This window comes from Notothenia rossii (genome assembly GCF_949606895.1).
Source record: "Notothenia rossii genome assembly, chromosome: 7".
Classification (NCBI taxonomy): Eukaryota; Metazoa; Chordata; class Actinopteri; order Perciformes; family Nototheniidae; genus Notothenia; species Notothenia rossii.
The window spans coordinates 60,310,744-60,323,683 of NC_136905.1; the positions used below are offsets into that span (position 1 = coordinate 60,310,744).

A 12,940-nucleotide genomic window follows, 5' to 3' on the forward strand; every position below is an offset into this window, starting at 1 on the left:
TGCAAGCCCTATGTCCAATGCCCAGTCTGTAGTTTTCAGGCCTTGGTGTTGATTCCCCCCTTTTTCGAAATCCATCATCGGGTCGATGATACAAAAGCTGGGGGTGGATGTGACAGGAGGTCTTCTCCCTCCGTACCGCTGCACGGCACTGTGCCATGCGCCTCCGCGCATTTGTCACTACTGGGTGGCGCCGGTAGTATAAATACAGGGGTGTGGCGTAGCTCGTGACTCACCTGTCAAACTCCTTCGCTCGTGGCTGGAGCATGGCGTGGCCTAAATTAATTGTTTGGCGTGGCAGCCATTTCGCAACACTTGCATCCGGACAGCGCATCTAACTGCTGGTGTGGTGGCGGAGAAATTTCTCCGCTGAAGATTCCCCTGGGCGCAGTGTTGTCACCTGGTGAGTTGCCGTGGTCTGCCTCCCTTTATCACCTGAAACTTGGCTCCTGGCTTATCTTATTATATTTATTGCTGCAGCGGGATTTTGCCATGGCCTGTGCGCCTCTCTCCCCTGACGGCTCGGGTGCTGTGGCTGAATAGATTGGGTGCTATTGATTGTTAGGCCCACCTTCGGACAACTGGTCCTGCTGTTTTGGCTCTTTGCAGTGACTCACTGCTGGGATAAACTTGCCGTTGCTTTGCGTGCTCCGTGGCTGGTGACGTGCCCCCTCCCACCCCCTTCTGGACTCTGAAGGGGTCCGGGCTCCCCGGGAACTCGCCGACCAATTCTTTCGGATACAACTCACTGTTTAATTTGAGAAACTGTTATTTTGGTTTTGTCGTTTTGTTAATTTAGTTTATATATTAGTGTTTTCCTTGTTTAACATTGACCATTGCGTACAGACTGTATTTGGATAAGTTAATTTATTTGGTTGTATTTGTTTGGTTATTTATTTAGTTGTTTATTTAAGTGTAATACTGTGTGGAGGTTTTAACCGTCTTCTCTTGTCAGACAGGTGCTGTGGGCCTGAGGCGGCAACCCCAGTCCCTGGTGGTGGTGTTCTTCCCGAGTCCTATTGTTTGGTTTGAGGTGTCACGGGTGGTCTTGAGTTGGACCCTTCCCCCTTTTTATTTATTGCTGCCTGGTAAGCCCCAGCCCTGTCTTGTACCTCCTATGCCCCAGTATGAACTTTTAGCTGATTGTATTGTGTGTATCTGGTGTTTTTAGAATAGTTAATTGATTTTTATAAAGTAATTGTTTTAACTGAAACTGTCTCTGGCCCGTTATGTAAAACGAACCTGTGTTCCTTGTGGGTTAAATCTTTTATAATTAATAGTTAGTTCCTACGGGTGAAACTCCCTTAGGTGGCGTTGTTGGCAATACAAACCCTTACCTACACCACACGTCACACTAGCACTAGATAAGCATTTAAAGACGTATCTGCATGTGAGGGTGACCTGAAAACACCAGTACAAACAAATGATGTAATCACAGCGAAAGAGAAGAGGCAGGTGTTCCAAGGGTTCACAGCTAATAAAGCATGATGGGCCAACCCAGTCTCACAGCATTTCGTGTTATAGTCACGAAATCTATTGATTCGTGTTCACCAACATGATTTTACCCTTTTTTTTACGCGTCACACAGAACGATTTTAAAAGCAATTTATTTCTATTGGTAGTATATTTTGTGCCTGCACCACGTCTTTATGTCCGGTCGGGTCTTGGAAGACCGGAAGCTGTGGGGTTCATAAAAACATTTTCTTACTCAATATCTTACCCCAAGCCTAACCCTATCCCTTTTATTTTAAATTGTATAATATTGGAGTTTTTTTGCCGTCCGCGAGGGAAAGAAACGGGGCTCAGAGCCTCAGAATACTGAAATCTGTATTTTTTGTCAACTTTTTTTCCTTCTAATTTGTTATTTGGTGCAGTCACGAAACATACTACCAATAGAAATACATTGCTTCTAAAATCGTTCTGTGTCAGAAAACTGACATTTGTATTTTTGTGTATCTGTTTTTCCCTTCTAATTTGTTATTTACATTGCTTTTAAAATCGTACTGAGACACGAAAAAAATGGCAAAATCGTGTTGGTGAACACGAATCAATAGATTAATTTTGTGACTATAACACGAAATGCCGTGAGACTGTGTTGGATGGGCACATGTGGGGCATGACATCCCTACACCAACACAGCCAGTAGGTCTGGACTGGACAATAATAAGCTGTAAATGCACAGTTCAGTACTTCGACAACAGCATATCAAAAGACATCATTGCAACTATGACATTAAATTCCTTTTTTAAATAATCTTCGGATGTGTTTTTAAATAGTCACTCTAGACAATGTGCTCACTCTGGCACAAACTGGACTGTCTGTACATTTGGAGCGCTGTTGGAAATTCTCTCAATGCGGACGTTAGCTTTAGCCTACTAGCTAACATTTTCTCTTAATTCTTACGTTAGCTTTAGCCTACACTAGTTTACATTTATATATAAATGCTAACGTCAGGTTTAGCCTAGATTTTCATGGTATTAGTTCCATTCTAGAGTCTGTCATGTCTCATCATGATCCTCTCCTTAATAATTCTAGGCTACTCAACGTCACGAAAAGCAACTTGTTTGTTAATTCATGTAGAAACAGAAAACTCAGTTTATTTAATAAACACTGTTTAGTATTGAGGGTCAAGTAGGGTAACACACCCCTAATCAAATTTGAAGTGATAAATTAAAGATCTAAAAAGAGCAGAGGCACACTGTCATAGCATCCCCAACATGAAGGCTTTTTTCAAGGTTAGATGCGTCACTTAGTTTTAACTATTCAGATTGTCAGGAAAGAATACAATGTTTTTGCCATCAAAATCTGCCTCTGATGGTCGTGTAATACATTCTGGCAGTCTCCAAAGGATCAGCTATTGATTCTCCTCTGTTTAGGACATTCATGGTGCTGGCCCCTTGTTAATCTGTACTAACACCTCAGGTCATTTGTATTGATCTTGTCCAAAGTTTTTGGAGTTCTGGCAGATTTGAGGGTAGTATCTCTGCAGTCTCCTGATTAAATGTTCGAGGCAGCTCCTGTGTGGGCCGTTGTACACTTATTGTAGATTATATATACAGTATCTCATTTACACAGGCAATTGGGTAAAGTCACAGTAAAAATGTGCACATTGTTCAACAGTACATGTGAATTAAAAATATTTAGAGTTTATTCGTTTTGATATCATATTAGTATTAATATGTTAAGGAAGAATTGCACAGTTTAAAAAGTTGTGGCTGCTGGTAAAGTAAGTATTTGTGCCACTGTGATACTGTGTCTCATATTGTAATATATATATCAATATGATACAATGTAACATTGTATATTATTTACAAATCCATTTAGATCTATTAGAATTGCTACTCAGACAGGGACAACACAAACTCCCATTAAATCACCCGTTCTTGATAACGTCTCATCAGTCTTTGAGACAGTATTTTAGTCTACAGTAGCTAGCAGTGTTATTCTGTTGAGCTGAAAGTGCTTTTTTAAAAACTCATTATAATGATTGGCCTGTGGCAGCGAGCCACAGTGCAGCTGGGCAAGAGAAAATGAGCTTCTTTGAAGTTCCCTCTTTTGAGTGTCAACACTGATTGTTGTTGTGTTGCTTTGTTTCAAACCTGCAGCCTGCTTTGAAACCTTTCAAAGGGATTGCGCTTATTATGGCCCTGGAGACTGTCCATACTTTACCCTTTTTAAAGAATTGAGGAATCATTTGAATTGGCAGGGTCAGCCTCTGCTGGGCATGATTCATGGGCGTGAAAGGCTTTCGTGATCGTTCTTATCTGCTACATCTTTATCATTTTTGTCCTTTTGCCCACTCTATTTGCAATGTGTTTTCATGTCAGTGTTTCATCTTATATTTCATTGTGCCCAACACAGCGTTTGCATGGCTACCTTTACAACCTGTACCTGTGATATTTTCACATCTAACTGGGTAAAAAGAAAGGTGTTTATTTCAGACAGAGAATGAAGGGATGTGGCAAAATGAGAAAAGCTAGGAATCATGGAGGCCCCGGAGGATGCTCTGAGGCCAGTTTTGCCCTATTTTCCGTGGCCAAGTGGGGAAAAGACTGATGTTAATCCGATCCTAATGGATGTTGGCGGTGGGCATCAAGCTGCCGGCCTGTGTGGAGACAGTAGCCCGTCTGTCCGTCTCATGTCAGATGAAAAGAGATGCTGTGCTGTCACACTATCAATCACGTTTCCCTGAGCAAAAACACTGACGTTAATGAAGTAAACCACGGATACAGAGACACAGCCGCAGACTCCATAACCTCAGCTTTCAGCACAGATGCTCAGTCACCCAATGTTGCTCTTTGAATTTAAATCCCAATGTTATCGCGTTAAATCCAAATTAAATTAGCAATTCATGAGGTATTTACTGTGCCAAGCACAAGACAGATCCATTTTAAATGACTTAGCGAGATGCCGTTAAGTGACTTGACTGTCTTTATACTAGAGCATTTGCATTCTTACTTAAAAGCTTAAGCTCGATAATGACATGTCATTTATTTGAATTTAAAAAGATTAATCAAAATTAACTTGAATAACTATTTAGTGTTATAAATTGGCCTTTGTATCAGAGTCAAGAGAAGGAGGTAGGCTGCCAGTACAAAGGCTGTCACATAAACAGGCTTTTCCGATTTTGTTGAGAATTTCTGGGTTCACAAATCAACAAAATGTATTCTGTGTTCACTCAACAAGCGACAAAGCTTGTTGACAAGGCGCCACAAATACCCGCTTGAAATCGAAGAAGAGCTGGTGAAGCATCAACCAATCAAACGTTTTTGTTTTACTAATTACAGTCCCCCCCCCACCCCCCTTCCTTCCCCACAGTTCCAGTTCTGTTGCATCTAAAGTGTTGCATTAGTAGTATTTAACGACAAAAAACTGTCAACTGTTGAGCAACACTTCTATAGCAGGGCAGCAGTTCTTTCAGCTGTACACTCTAAAAACAAATTCAGGCGACCTTTCACCTCCACTTAATTAAATGCATGGTTGCAAGATAAAAATGTGAGTTAATTGATTTAGATAAACATTTTAAGTTGCAAACATTAATTTATGAGTTGTGTTGACGTAATAATGTTGGTGTCATCTTTTATCATTCAAATACAGCAGAGTAGTTGTAGTTGCACTGTATAGGCAAATTGCTGTTTGACCAAAATTAGCAGCCTTTGAACTGTGAATAGTTATGTGAAAGGATACAAAGTAGTAGAGGCTACTGTGAGAGTAAAAATACTTGGGTTACTATTGTGATATCGCTTTTTATTAAAAATGAATCTCGGTGAAGCAGATCAAGGACATGCTTCTTGAGGTAGGATTGTTATTTAGAGTTGTCATTGAAATGCAAGTTGTTGCCAGTCACCCATTCAGAATATATTAATTTAGGTAATGTTTTCCTTTTTCAAAAATAGCACAATACAATTGAAGTATGCAGAGAACTATAGCCATCCGCTGCCTTGTCGTGTACCTTGGAGAAAAGGAAGAGGACCTTTTCAAGGAGTTTAGCGACGTAATTAAAAATCTTGAAATAAAATAAAATCCACGGGCACAGTGGATTTTGTCCTGTGTTTTTAACACAGGACAAAAGCACTGCTCTCTGTCAGTTACATTTTGAAGCATATCGCACTTTTGGCCACACCCCAATCAATAATATCTTAGCAACGTTCAGCACGGATACACCCCAGGATCTGACCATACGATGGCAACCATCGTGGTCGAGGGAAACAAATGAATGAGCAAGCATTCTGCGTTAAATGTGTTCATACTGTTTGAAATAATGACTGTCGGCAGTGTAAACATCTTTGTTACATCTTTTGTAAAATTGATGTGTGTGATCTGCAGATTGGTGGCGATTGAGAGTTTGTTTCTGTAGTTTTACAAAACCTTTACAGATTTTACATATTTGGCACTGGTTTTAAATATGCAAAGGCCTCTAACTTCGTTGTGATGGCAGCATTTATTTGCTGTGTCCCCATTTCCCATGGTAATATGGCTAATGTGTTTATTTATTATTTGTGGGAAAATTTAAATTTGTGTTTATCTCTTTTCTCAAGATTTAAATGAAGCTCAGCCCAAGTTCTATTTCGTATATGGCTTCGCCCTCTAAGGCTATTGTTGTTGGGCATGACTTAAAAGGAATTTTAAGTTGTATGTACTTAATTATCATCATTGTGAACACATTTTTAAGTTGACAACCATTTATAAATTAAGTTGCTCCAAATATATTGTATTCAATAGTTTTTTTTTCTTAGCTTTTTCATGTTTTTGCCTTAAGACATTAATTGATTCCACAACAAAAATATTAGGCATTTCACTTTTTATTTTTAACTGCAGTTGTTTATTTCAACACATGATGTTTCAATCAGGAGAGACTTCATTTTGTTTGAACATTTATTGACACATGCCATATGATAAGGTGCATGAACACCTGAAATCACAGCTGACTGCATGAGAGAGGAGAACCATTTTATAGTTTGGCTGCAGCACGTTGATTGGCTGCTGGAGAATGAGGGGAAATGTAATAGGTTAAAGAGAACGCCTGTGATGAGCTGATTATATGCAGCTGCGGAGTGAATGTATATAGACCCAGTCTTCCTGAAAGAACTGAAGTTACCCACTGTAACTCCAGCTTCTATGAGTATTGGCGAAGCCCTCTAAGGCTATCGCTATTGGGTAATCCCCTGCGCACCCGCGTAGCACTGAAACACTTCTAGTCCATGCCCACCCGCAAGGTGGGCCCCACCCTCGGCCTCCCTTCCGGTATACAGGACTGTCTCAGAAAATTAGAATATTGTGATAAAGTTCTTTATTTTCTGTAATGCAATTTTAAAAAAAAAAAAAAAAAAAAAAGTCATACATTCTGGATTCATTACAAATCAACTGAAATATTGCAAGCCTTTTATTATTTTAATATTGCTGATTATGGCATACAGCTTCAGAAAACTCAAATATCCTATCTCTAAATATTAGAATATCATGAAAAAGTATACTAGTAGGGTGTTCAACGAATCACTTGAATCGTCTAATTAACTCGAAACACCTGCAAGGGTTTCCTGAGCCTTGAAAAACACTCAGCTTGGTTCAGTAAACTAAATCACAAGTATGGGGAAGACTGCTGATCTGACTGCTGTCCAGAGGACCGTCATTGACACCCTCCATCAGGAGGGTAAGACACAAAAAGAAATTTCTCAAAGAGCAAGCTGTTCACAGAGTGCAGTTTCAAAGCACATCCACAAAAAGTCTGTTGGAAGGGGGAAATGTGGCAGGAAACGCTGCACAACCAAGAGAGATGACCGCAGCCTTAACAGCATTGTGAAGAAGAGTCGCTTCCAGAATTTGGGGGAGCTTCAAAGACAGTGGACTGAAGCTGGAGTCCAGGTATCAAAAGTCACTGTTCACAGACGTGTCCGGGAAATGGGCTACAATAGCCGTATTCCCATGGTCAAGCCACTTCTGAACTCAAGACAACGGAAGAGGCGTCTGACTTGGGCTAAGGAAAAGAAGCACTGGACAGTTGCACAGTGGTCCAAAGTCCTCTTTTCAGACGAAAGCAAGTTTTGTATTTCATTTGGAAGTCAAGGCGCCAGAGTCTGGAGAAAGGCTGGAGAGGAGCAAAATCCAAGTTGCTTGAAATCCAGTGTGAAGTTCCCACAGTCAGCGATGGTTTGGGGAGCCATGTCAGCTGCTGGTGTCGGTCCACTGTGTTTCATCAAGCCCAGAGTAAATGCAGCTGTGTACCAAGAGATTTTAGAGCACTACATGCTTCCGTCTGCTGAAAAGCTCTATGGAGATGAGGAATTCATTTTCCAGCATGATCTGGCACCTGCCCACAGTGCCAAAACCACCAGTAACTGGTGTACTGACCATGGCATTACTGTCCTCGATTGGCCTGCAAATTCCCCTGACCTGAACCCCATAGAGAATATGTGGGGTATTGTGAAGAAGAAGCTGAAAGACACCAGACCCAACAATGCTAATGAGCTAAAGGCCGCTATTGAAGCATCCTGGGCATCCATAACACCTCAGCAATGCCACAGGCTGATTGCCTCCATGCCACGCCGCATTGATGCAGTAATCCGTGCAAAATGATTCCCAACCAAGTACTGAGTGCATTAATGGACATTTTCAAATGTTTGATTGTGTTTTGCTGTTATAAATCTTTTTTTTTTACTTGGTCTGAGGAACTATTCTAATTTTTTGAGATAGGATTTTTGAGTTTTCTTAAGCTGTATGCCATAATCAGCAATATTAAAATAATAAAAGGCTTGCAATATTTCAGTTGATTTGTAATGAATCCAGAATGTATGACATTTTTGTTTTTTTAATTGCATTACAGAAAATAAAGAACTTTATCACAATATTCTAATTTTCTGAGACAGTCCTGTAAATAGGAAGGAGGCCTGACAACCTGCTCCCTCTTTTCTTCAGCACACCATTACTGAAGCACAAGAGACACTTCAATTGCAGAGTAAACATGAGTAACAATTGTGTGATAGATTGTCCTTCATGTGGCTCTGGGTTCATAATGAGTTATGACCAGCAGAGATAAAAGCAGTATGAGAATCCTGCCTGGGGTCAGAGCACGCGTACGCGGCTCTGAACCAGCAGGTAGCATGCAAACACTGCGCCCGTCTCCCCTCGGGCGACAGGAAGCGGAGAGCGGACACTCTTGCTGCTGTGGCCGAGGAGGACGATTGGCCCGTCCAGGCTTACGAGCCCGCGGACGGGGCCTCGTGTCCCTGGAGCCGAGTGCCGGGCAGGAGTCCGACAACTCCTGCCCCGCCTCCCTCCACGGTTCACCGTTCGGTTCTCCCCTCCCTCCTCTCCCCCGGACGGGTGCAAACTTGGCGGCCGAACATGCTTTCCCCCTCTCCGTCACCACAGCGCGGCGGCGAATAACATCCCGCTGCTCTCCAACTCGGTGGTGACACTGGTAGAGCGGTCCACCACCGAGGCAGAGGAAATCAGCAAGGAGGCCAGCACGGCGCTCACTCTGTGCGCGTCCGTCGCTGTATCCCAGGCGAGGATTTCCGCGTGGGTGACACAGATCCAGCGCCACCTCTGGCTGAAGCAGGCGTCTGTTACGGAGACGGCCAGAAAAGTGCTACTGGACGCTCAAATCAGCCCGGACGGGCTGTTCGGACCCCAGTTCCACGCCATGGTGGAGTCCATGAAGACGGCCGCGGAACAGGCGGACGGCATTCGCCAGCATGTACAGCTGGCTCCAGCCTGCTGAGCGCCCACAGTGGCACCAACGCCCGCAGCAGCCGCGGCGTCCACGCCCGCCATAGGAGGCCGCAAGCGGAGAGACGCCCACAGCAGCCGCATCTGCGTCAGACTCGCCCTTCGGCGGCTGCAGGGGCTCCGTCCCATGTCAACGCTCCCCCGCCACCCCAGAGACGGGGTCTCCCGGTGGCGAGTCAAAGGGGAGTGAGGCTCCCCCGCTCCTGGTCTGCTACTTGAGAGCCTCAGAGGAAGCAGAGCCGGTAATTAAGCCGGCTGCCACTACTCTGTTGATTAAGTAGACAGCAGGGCTCCCTGCAGAAGCCTGCTGGTTTTAACCTATCGGTTAGTAACCTGCAGAGCTCGCGGCATTCATCTGTCCGAGATACGCCTCCTACACATGGTCATAACCAATGAGCGCCGTTATAACGCCTCATGTGGACAGCACTGCACACACCTCCACTCATCCCCTGAGCGTGTACACGCCTCATGATGACAGCCGGAGTGAAACGCAGCGTGTGGAGGCTTCCTCGCAGCCCTTTCGCCTTACGGGCGGCGGCGGCGAGGGCAATGGCGTGGCTCGTCACCATGACGACCATTACAGCACATCAGAGAAGCCAGAACGGGGGAATGAGCAGTATTCCACACTGAGTGCCCCCAGCGGCAGCGCCCGCAGCGCCACGGCGCCAGGGCTTGCTGCAAAAGCCTGCTGGTTTTAACCTATCGGTGAATTAACTGCAGAGCTCGCTAATTAAGCCGGCTGCCACTAATCTGTTGCTTAAGTAGACAGCAGGGCTCGCTGCAGAAGCCTGCCGGTTTTAACCTCGGTTAATAACCTGCAGAGCTCGCGGCATTCCTCTGTCCGAGATACGCCTCCTACACACGGTCAAAATAAACCCATGAGCGCCGTTATAACGCCTTATGTGGGCAGCACTGCACACACCTCCATCCATCCCCTGAGCGTGTACGCGCCTCATGAGGAGAGTCGGAGTGAGACGCAGAGTGTGGAGGCCCCCGCGCAGCCCTTTCGGTCCAAGCACACCTTGGGTTGCCTCACGGGCAGCGGCAGCAGGGGCTCTGGCGTGGCTCGTCACCATGACGACCAAAAACACATCTCGAGCACGTGCGCCCGCTCTCAGACTTTTTCTCAGTGGCAGTGCGTGTGTCTGATGGACAGATGGATGAGCAGGCTGATCAGCAGAGGATATGTCCTGCAGTTCGCCTCTTCCCCCCCCCACAGTTCAATGGGATACAGGAAACATTCCTGTCCTCCCAGAAGCTATGTCTTGCGCTCCAATCCAAGCTGCTGAAAGAGGATATTTCCCGGGTTCCTCAAAGGGAGGAAAATCAGGGGTTTTCACTCCCGTTATTTTTCTAATCCCGAAAAAGACGATCAAACAGGTGCTGGAATGTTTTTCACCAGGACGACTGCTTCACTTCCACCTGAAGGATGCATACTTCCACGTACCCATCATCCCAAAACACAGGAAATTCCTGCGTTTTCTCATTTCAGGGAATATCAGACCAGACAATCGTCTGCCATTCGGATATTTCCTGGCTCCTCGCATTTTTGTGTAGAGAAGGCTGGAGCCACTACACAGAGGAGGGATTAGAGTGTGGTTTTCTCTGGACGACCTGCTATTTGCTGGCTCGCTCCAGGGAGGAAGTCGCTTTACAGATGGTACATCTAGTATTGCATCTGTCAAAGCCTGGGTTTCATAATAAATTGGAAGAAGAGCTGTCCTCTTCCCTCTCAGACAATCGTTTATCTGGGAGTGGAGTTAAACTCAGCCAGCATGAGAGCGCAGCTCTCGCGGCAGCGAGTGGAGGAACTGACAGCTCTCCTCCGGCGTGTCACAACCCACACAGCCCTCTCCGTGACGCAGCTGCGCGGCGTTGGCGTCAGCTGGTCACGTGATGATCCCCTTGGGTCTCTTCCAACAGGGGGACACTCCAGAGGTGGTTCATTCGCTGCAGAAGCCTGCTGTTTTTAACCTATTGGTTTATAAACTGCAGAGCTCGCGGAATTCCTCTGTCCCAGATATGCCTCCTACACACGGTCATAATAAATCCACGAGCACCGTTATAACGACTCGTGTGGACAGCATGCACACACCTCTCATCCCCTGGGCGTGTACGCGCCTCATGATGAGAGACAGAGTGAAATGCAGCATGTGGAAACTCCCTCGCAGCCCGTTTGCCTCACGGGCAGCGGTGGCGATGGCGTGGCTCGTCACCAAGACGACCATTACGGCACATCACAGAGAAGCCTCTCCCCCCAGCAGTTCCATGGGATACAAGAAACACTCCTGTCATCCCAGGAACAGTGTCTTGCACGGTTTTTACTGCGCTATTTTTCTAAATCTCGGAAAAGAACGGGGGAGTCGCCCCGTTGCTGTACAATCAATGTGTTGATTCGCACAGACAACAGGCCACGGCTATGGAAGCAGCCTACCTCAATCGCCAGGGAGTAGTATGATCTGCGCAGCTTCTGAACGCAGCCAGGCGGCTGCTGTTCTGGGCGCGCACACACTTTGCTCTCATCAGAGCAATGTATATTCCTGGCGAATTGAACAGAGGGGCTCGCAGAGCGCAGCAGCCGTGTTATGCGAGTAGTACGGAGACTCAGACCTGTGTCACGCGCACTGGCACCTCAGTGGGATTTGGCTTTGGTATACGTGCACTAAGCAAAGCCCCATTTGAACCTTTAGACCAGGTTCCCCTTAAACTGTTGTCAGCCAAAGTAGTATTACTTTTGGCTCTATCAGCGAAAAGGGTGAGTGATTTGTCTGCTCTCTCTGTGGCTCCGTCATGCCTCCGGATCCAAGGAGATGGCAGTTCAGCTGTTTTACGCCCTAACCCGGCTTCATGCCAAAGGTCATCAAAAGCTCTTTTAGAGTCGAGTGATCACCTTGGATGGCTTCTTTCCCCCTCCTCACAGGTCGGAGGAAGAAGCCGTGTCTCATGGGATGTTTCCTTTTTTTCCTCTGACACATTTTGTGTCTTGTCAGAGTGAGTGACGTCAGGGATCCAGCCGTGCGCTCTCCTGCCTGCATGGCGCAATAGGCATGGGTTATTATCTGAGCAGGTGTGTCTGTGCTTCTATTACCGGGCGGACCCAGTACATCATGCTTCGCCCTTAACCCAATAGCGATGGCCTTAGAGGGCGAAGCCATATACGAAATAGAACTGAAGTTACCTACTGTAACTCCAGCTTCTATGAGTAAATGGCGTAGCCCTCTAAGTGCTGGGCCCCACTGGCTCCCCGAATAGCTGAAGAAAAGTTATTTTGTATGGGAGCAGATTGTCGGGCCTCCTTCCTATTTATACCGGAAGGGAGGCCGAGGGTGGGGCCCACCTTGCGGGTGGGCGTGGACTAGAAGTGTTTCAGTGCTGCGTGGGTGCGCAGGGGATTACCCAATAGCGATAGCCTTAGAGGGCTTCGCCAATACTCATAGAAGCTGGATTACAGTGGGTAACTTCAGTTCTTTCAGGAAGACTGGGTCTATATACATTCACTCCGCAGCTGCATATACACTCTAAAAAGTATATTTTGGAAAAGTTGAAGTAAAGCACTTTTTTGAATAAATCTGATTCAGATTTCTGCTTTAGCGACGGCACTGTACTTTTGTGTATTATATCAACTTCAAATTGTGCTTTACTACATTGACCTGCTATTCTTATGCAAATGCAAGCGCTTCAATTAGGTTTTCCTGTCTAACGTCATGACGTAGAC

At 45.5% G+C, this 12,940-nt stretch overlaps 1 long non-coding RNA gene across 1 annotated transcript in view; it reads left to right on the plus strand.

The window, feature by feature from the left end:
- LOC307047237 overlaps positions 1-1,342 on the plus strand; it is a 28,758-nt gene extending 27,416 nt beyond the window's left edge. The window contains exon 3 of the long non-coding RNA XR_013810376.1: positions 953-1,342. This is a non-coding gene — a long non-coding RNA (uncharacterized lncRNA). The remainder of the gene's footprint in view (positions 1-952) is intronic.
- The last annotated feature ends 11,598 nt before the right edge of the window (positions 1,343-12,940 follow it).